This window comes from Trichechus manatus, unplaced genomic scaffold (assembly GCF_000243295.1).
Source record: "Trichechus manatus latirostris isolate Lorelei unplaced genomic scaffold, TriManLat1.0 scaffold00082, whole genome shotgun sequence".
Classification (NCBI taxonomy): domain Eukaryota; kingdom Metazoa; phylum Chordata; class Mammalia; order Sirenia; family Trichechidae; genus Trichechus; species Trichechus manatus.
This window is the reverse complement of record NW_004444018.1, coordinates 10206432-10214344: the sequence shown is the minus strand read 5'-3', so window position 1 is coordinate 10214344 and position 7913 is coordinate 10206432. Positions and strand designations below refer to the sequence as shown.

General features: G+C 50.1%; 1 protein-coding gene across 2 annotated transcripts in view; it reads left to right on the top strand.

Moving 5' to 3' along the window:
- Positions 1–7913, top strand: part of PTCH1 (patched 1) — a 79598-nt gene that overhangs the window by 762 nt on the left and 70923 nt on the right. The gene's annotated exons all lie outside the window — the stretch shown is intronic.

Here is a 7913-nt window from a genome sequence, read left to right as displayed (position 1 = left end):
CGAGAGCGCCGGTCCGCGTATTGGAGCTTGCTCGCTCGCTGCGGGGCCTCCGCCCCCGAGGGTGGCCCCGCGGGGCGGGGAGGGGGGCTGGCTGTGGCGGCCGGGGCCGGGGAACGGCTCCAGGGTGGGGATTCTCACGGAGGGGGTCGCTTCGGCCCCATTTTCACGCTTGAAAGGGTCGCCACCTTGGCTTCCGCTCCTCAGCCTGGTGGTGGCTACCGACTCGCCAGTGGAGGCAGAGCTGGTGATGGAAGGGCTGGTGCGGAGAGAGTGACAGCGCCAGGGGGAGGGGGATGGGCTTGCACAGCGTGCACGCACAGAAGCTAGTTTTATCGTCTCCTTGGAGCTCCGTGGTGCACCACCTGGAGATGACGGCGCACGCCTCTAGCACCCACACCCATTGCTTTCGGCGCCCTGGCACGGACGCTCGGTTGGGTGGGACACCCAGTGCTAGAAGAAGCAACTTACCAAACCCAGAGGTCTAGTATCCCTCTCCCTCTCCGCTGGTGGCAAAAAAGGGCCAATGGGGCTTTCTGAGCTCAGGAAGGGGCAGGGGTCGAGGAGAGGTATCTGTTGATTCTTGCACCCACAGATTCGGGCATTCTCGTGCCTACCACCCATTAAAGAGGTGGGTGGTTGGCCCAGTGCTCAGAGGGCTGTGAGTGCGACCTCAGGAGAGCCCAACTGTTTCAAATCCCTATAGACATAGTCCCACGTCCCCAGGACGCTCACCGACCAAACCTCTGGGGTGACATAGGCCATGTCTCTGTGCTTTTAAATTCATGTAATAAATGATACCTAGTATGTGGGTAAGCAATAAGTTCAAAGTGTTCTGGTCTTAATTTCTTTCCATCACCTAAGAAGAACCATATAGATTGTTGTCTATAGAAGCCACCCAGAGACCTCTATTTTCCTAGACCTAGGAGAGAAGACCATCTTCCTCCCTTTTTATCCTTCCTTCCTCCCTGGGGAGGGGAAATAGAAAAGAACTAGACACAAATAATAAAGACCCACAATGGTGGCTCTAATATATAATTGGGTAACTGAGGTCTTAAACCACAATAGTCCTTTTTCATCATTCTGTGCGTGTTCAAAAAAAAAATTTTTTTTTGGCTCCAGTAGTTCAACATGCAATTAATTGCCTCCACAAAGAAAGACAATGCTTTTTGGTGTCATCCTTTGTTACTGTAACTTACTATTTCTGGGTGGCACCTCAGGATAAATTATTTGCCTCAGGTGCATTGTGTACTCATGTTGTAAAACAAGGGGCTTTCAGCTCTGAGTTTGTGGGTGTTCCAATTGTCATCCAGCTTCCATCCAAGGCTATAAAAGCCTTTGAGTCTATGGTCTTTTTAAATTAAAATGTTGGATCAAGGTGGACACCAATAGGCCCGTCATCTAATATGCCTATTCTCAATTTAGGGTATTAGCTTCATTTCAAACTCACAGTGAGAGGTGTATCTAATTTCTGGTTATAAGCTAGTCATAATCTGACAAGCTCCTGAACAGGAGTTAGCATCAAATGGAATTATTTTATGAAAAGGAAAAAGGCTGTTTTACAAATTGTCTTCAACTTTCTACAAACAGAAAAACTGGTGAGGCATATCAATATTGATTAAAATATCTGTCTTTCCAGTTTTTATCCTTCTCCCTCACACACACACCTTTTATTTTCTCCCGCCTCTGCCACAGTATATAAAGCCCTATTGAGACATGTAGGCGTGATGTGTAAACCGGATTAGCAGTATGAAAGAAAGACACACAATAAGCTGGAATTGTTTTACTTCCCTTTCATTTCTCATGCCTATATCTCTAATAAATTTGTTGCTCCAGCAGTGGGTCAAAGGGATCATGTTGCTCAGCTTCTTTTTCATGCAAGACCCAATGGCAGAGATCACTGAAATGAATGATGTGCCTTCTGCCAAATGCAAAGCTTGATATAGATGTATTAGACAGGGAGATAGAGATGAGGTGAGAAAGAGATGGAGGAAAAAAATGTTCAGTCTGAGTCTTTACAGAACACATCTCTATCCATCAGAGTAAAGCAGTGTGGCTAAGCAGATACTTAGAGAAAAGGAAAAAATCAATACAAGGGCCAATTTCTTTCAAGTTCCTTGTAGGCTATGAATATTCTCTCTGCAGTTGGTGATATTCCTTGCAAGACAATACCATAGCTTTTGGTACTGTAAAAAGTCTAATTTCTCTTTCAAGCTACTGTGTGAACCTGGAGTAATAAATGTGGAGATTTCTGGGACCTTCTCAGGATGTCCCCCACCCCCCACCTCAAGCTCACTGTAAACTCAAAAAATGCCAGTGCTCTCATTTACTCCTTTGTGGAGTTGGGAGCAGCTTCCCATTAAAGGAGATCAGGGATAATTAGCAGCATTATTTTGACAAGTTGGCTTGAGCTGTTCCCTTTCCTCCAGTCCTGGGGAGGGGGGGCTAAGGGGAGGAGACAGAAGGAGGAAAGGAGAAGGGGAGGGGAGTCAAGCCCAAGGGTTTTATATCCTGTGGCTACTGAATCTGTTTTTTCCTCCCCCCTGAAACCTTTTAGACTCATTTTCTACTATCACCTTTTAAGTAAATACAAAAGCTGCCAGTGAGAAAATAATAAGGCATTCTTAGGGCACCAAGAAAGTGTGGTGGATGGTGGCATACTGGCTTGAGTTAAGACTCAACTCTTACCCAAGGTATCTGCTTTGAACTGCTCAGGCCCTGGCCCATCACTCACATCCTGTACCCTGGACTCCCATTCATAAATAGAATATTACTTCAATTCCCCAATTCTTCTCTCCATCCACCCTCTCAACAGGAATACTGTGAGACTTGATGTAATGTTTGCAATTGTTTGCATTTCTGGAAGGGAGTATTAAACTCAGCAGACACAATTAGAACATGGCCCAAGGGTCAAATTACTAGAATACATTTACCCCTTTATTCATTTACACATTGCAAAAATTAGCTAAATTACATTGGATCTTAAAGACTCATTTAGTTTGGTCTGCGAAGCCAGTGAAAAGTTAAATCTCCCTGTGGTTTTTCAAAACCCCACCAAGTCTGGCTCCCACAAGCGCTTATCATCAGAACATCCAAACACAAAGGGCAGATGTTTTATTTCAATGTCATCTTATCATTTGGATAATCAGATGTCATTCTGGAGATGTGTGTGGTGTGGCCATGGGTATTTGGAGTATTGGAACAAAGGGAAGCCAGAGAGTTTAAGGAATCTATTTTGAAAACGATAGGCTCCAATGAAGACTTGGATCCTGACAGAAAGAAAGAAAGAAAAAAAAAAAAAAAAAAGACAATTTATGCAACTTTAAGAGGAAAGGGGAAATGGAAAAATCAGCTCTTGTTTCATATAGACTAGCAACTCCTGGTGGTTGATGAGGCCTCATGCTCTCACTTATCTGGTAACTCACAAGAAGAGCTAAGCCCAGAAAGGCCATTAAAGGGACTTTCTTCCCAGCAGACACCTTAGCAGGCCTGGCTCTTCCATGAGCCCCATATCAGGTCTATGGAATCCTTGTGGTTAGCTGAAGTTAACAAGCCCCGGTGTGGTGTGGCGGTCCCCTGCACAGGGCATGCATATTAAACCCAACAATGCTTACAAATGTAAATAAGGGCAGATTGATTAGGAACAACATTATCGCTGGGAATGTCGCACTCGCATGCATCAGCAATGAGGCAAATTGGGGGCAGCCTCAGCCCTGACCACCCAAGTCGAGCAGGCTTTTACACTGGCTCCTCTTCCCTTTCTTAAAACGTTACAGAAACAAGGCCAATTAGATCCTCGAAGTAATTCATCTCTGTGTATGAAAAAAGCAGACCACAGGGGAAGCGGCGGGTGGGGGGTGGGGAGATTAAGACAGCGCTTGTAAAGCCAAGGCTCAGAATTGCGTTCTGGAACCAGTGGGTAGAATTTACAGGCCGGGACCATTGTCTGAGATGCTGAAAAGTTAACCTATCAAACAGCGGGCGAGGGGGCTCAGGGCACTGAAAACCTCGGGGATCAGTGTTCAGAACATTTAGGAATTAAGTCAAACTGAGGGAAATGAGCCTGAGTGGAAGACGCGTTACCATTAAAACGGTTGCACATGTAGCTGCAGACAGGCGAGGATGTGCAGCTGCGAGCGGAGATGAATACATAGCCATTATTTGTACATAGCTTATAATTTCGTTCTCGAATTCCATAATCCAAGTAGCTATACTGAAATTCTTATAAATAAAAGATTGAGGAGGAAAAGCTTATATTTTGGTCTAAAATGTTGTAAGGAAAATTGAAAAGAGAAACAGCAATGTGTCTATGACTACATGGTTACGTTAGCCATGCAGCTAGCCTCAAATATAAAAAGCCTGACATTTAAAACTAGGGTTATCATCTTCCAAGTCTTTAAAAAACTATTTCCAGCAGCAAGCAGGAAATGGGCTGATTGGAGACGTTTGCAGGGCCGTTCATTATTAAGAAAAGCTAGAAGAGTAAATCACCCTTCCTGCTTTATGCTATTATCAAACATAATAAGGATCAGGATTTTGCTGAAGGAATAAACTGGCTATGTGTCGAGCCCAGTCTTACTGCGATGCTATTTACTAATGCAGTGTAATTTTAATTGCACGGTGTCTTTCCTCCTGGGTTTTAGCAGCCCTTCCCAGAGCCGGGGCATCAAATGACGTGCTCCTTCCGAGTTTTGAGTTTTGAATTTCCGCGCTGGTCCGGGACTCGGGTCCTCCTCCCGATCCCGTAAACACCCCCAGACACTTCTACTCTGTCTCTCCTTATTCTCCAGGACACCCTGCCACTCCGCGGGTACTGCACACATTTTGCCGGTTCGGGATGCCGAAGCGAAACCAGGAAGAAGTAAACGCTCTAGGGAAGCAGGCAAAGCTAGAAAGGGAAGAGAAAGATGGGGGAGGAAGAGAAAGGGGCGGAGGAGGAGGGAACCGCAGGCTATGGGAGGAGAGGAAAGAAGGGGGCCGGGAGGGTTGGCGGACGAGCCCCCTGCAAGAGCTGCCCCGGTAACCGCTGCGTCCTCCGCGGCCCGGCGCTCGCCTGGGCCGCCGACGCGGGAGGTCAATAGGAAGGGACCCGTGCACGCAGACATTGGTCAGCTGGGGAGAGGCCGCGCGAACATTGGACAACGTAAGGGGGCCGGACTGCCTTCAGGAATGTACTACGGCGCGTCCGGCACGTCCGTCCGCGCCGGCGGGGAGTGCGCCTCGCCTAGGCTCGGGGGAGGCCTGGCCGGAGGTGCGGAGCCAGCCGGTGCGCTCTGCCTTCCTACCGCCCTTCCTACCTGCTTGGCCTGGCCGCGCGGCCGTGGGGAGTCCCGCAGCCCGGACGGGCGCGTACCCGGGAGCACCCGGACACCCGCGCGTGCACAGGCCTCCTGGCCGCAGAGGCCGCGGATAGCGCCTGGCCCGGCCCAGGGTCACGTGGCCGCGCAGACTCCGCCTTCTTCCCCGCTCCTCCCCCTTTCCCTCCATCTGGGTTTCTTTTTTTCCTTTCTTTCTTCTTTTTTTTCAATGAACACACACCGTGTGCATCTTAAAGCTACACTGCTCCATATCATGGTTGCAATCGACTCATCGCTGCCGCGGGTCCTTTTGCAGTTCAACCCCGTTTTAGAAAAAATATAAATTTATTTTTAAATGAGGCAGAATCGAGGGTTTGTGGGTCTGGTCTCTACCGCAGGGAGGAACTTAATAACTTGCAAAAGTAAGAAAAACAAATTCCACTCCCCAAACACAATTTTTTGTAAACTAAAAAGCACAGCTGTATAGACAGTATAATTTATCTCTGGCCCCAGGATCCACCCCAAAGCATCCCGAGTTTTTTTGCCCCACAGGAAGCGAATCCCCGGGATGTCTTGGTGACACTGGCTGCAGTGTCGGGACAAGTCCTCGCAATCAGCACACAATTTGTTTCGAATGAATCCAACATCAAAGCCTTTATTCTCCCCTACGTCATGCTATTATTAAATACAACAGGATGCGTACCGGTTTTTGTTAAAAAAAAAAAAAAAGCGTTTAAAACTGACTTTAAATAAATAAGGACATGTGGTTAATAAAAAAGGGAGGCATTCAAAGGAAACAAAAATAAGCTGGAAAACCTTTCTTTCTCAAAGAAACAAGTCTGTTTCTCCGGGCTGTTGAAAGGATTCTGTTGTTTCTCTTTTACTTATGTCACATCTAAGATTCAAATAAAAACGCCTCTGCCTTCACGAGCCTGCTTCGGTGTCTGGATTCTGCGTTTATAGAACACTGAGTCCTTCAAACTGGTTGTGCGGTCGTGTTTTGTTTTTTTTTTTGGGGGGGGGCAGAAGGTTGGCGGGCGGACTTCAAAAGGGGTGGCTTTTCCCTACGTCCTTGCTTTCCTCTTTAACTTTCCATTTTGTTTATCTTAATGCAAGGCGTTGTTCCCTGCGACAGCACAACTCTTCCCTTTAGTTATAAAAGAAAAGAGAGGAGGAAAAAAAAAAATCTGGCACACACTGGCGCACTATCCACCACCCAGTCATTATTGGTGCAGGCCTGGGAATTCAAGCCGGACCTCCCAGTATTTGCCGCAGCTTGACGCCAAGGTGCCTCTGAAAGGGTTTTCTTTGAGGAATTTCAGAAATTGTTTAAGCGCTTGAAAAAATATAACGTTTTTTTCCGTGTCTATCGCGAAGCAAATGCTCGTGTGTGTGGGTCTGTGTGTAAGTGTGTGGGTCTGTGCGCGCAAAAGGCGTCTCACAAAAAGAAGACACTGTTGGAAAGGAATAAGAAAGAAAGGGGGGGAGCATTCCTTAATGGAAGTATTGCATGCGAGAGGGTTGGCGCTCTTGGAGGCTCCCCCCGAAGCCGGGGATGCACACACTGGGGTTGCCTACCTGGGTGGTCTCTCTACTTTGGTGAGCTGTTGCTAAGCAGCTAATAATAGTCATGTTTGCTGAGTAATTTCTGCCCTCCGCGAGCCAATCGCGTCGCAGAAACCCAAGCCATCTGACAGCCCCGGGGGCGGGAGCTCCAGCCTTTTTCTCTTTCGCTCGCTCTCTCCCCCTCCACCCCCTCCCCTCCTCCTCCTCTTTCTCCAAATGGAGAGAGTTCTTTTTTTTCTTCTTCCATCTCATCTATTGAATCAAGGAGCTGCTACGGCCGCTACCCGCTGCACACACACAGAGCGGAGTCCCCAGGTCCCGGGAGCGAGAGAGGCGCGCTGCACGGGGGCAGAATGGTCCAGCGGGTCGGCGAGGAGCACAAGAAAGCTGAGTCCGGGACCGAGCAGCTACCGCGAACCCAGCAGCCAGAACCCAAGCAGCCAGAGCAGCAGCTTCAGGAGCCGCCACCGCCAGCAGCAGCAGCAGCGACCGCGGGAGCAGCAGCAGCGGCGGCGACGGCGGCGGCGGCGGCTGCCCCGGCCCGGCAGCGTTGAGACCCGCCGGGCACCCTCAGACCCCGCAGCGGCGGCTCTGCGCTTGCCCTCTGCGGCAGCTCGGGCGACCCGGGAAGCGCCGAGGGAGCCAGCGCGGCCGGCAGGAGCGGCGGGGATTTGCTCGCGCTTTCTGCAGTGAAGGGGTCGGGGCGCGGGGCGGGGGGCGGGTAGGGGTACTTGAGGGTCGCGAGGAACCGCCGAGCGAGCGCGCAAGGGACAGGCTCGCCTCGCGCGCCGGCTCTCGCCCTCCCGCGAACTGGATGTGGGCAGCGGCGGCCGGAGAGACTTCGGGACCCCCGCGCAATGTGGCAATGGAAGGCGCAGGGTCTGACTCCCCGGCAGCGGCCGCGGCCGCAGCAGCAGCAGCGCCCGCCGTGTGAGCAGCAGCAGCAGCAGCAGATCTGTCAGCCGGAGCCCGAGCCCGAGTCGCAGCAGCCCGCGGCCAGCAGCGTCCTCGTGAGCCGAGCGCCCGGGCGCACCCGGAGCCCGCAGCGGCGGC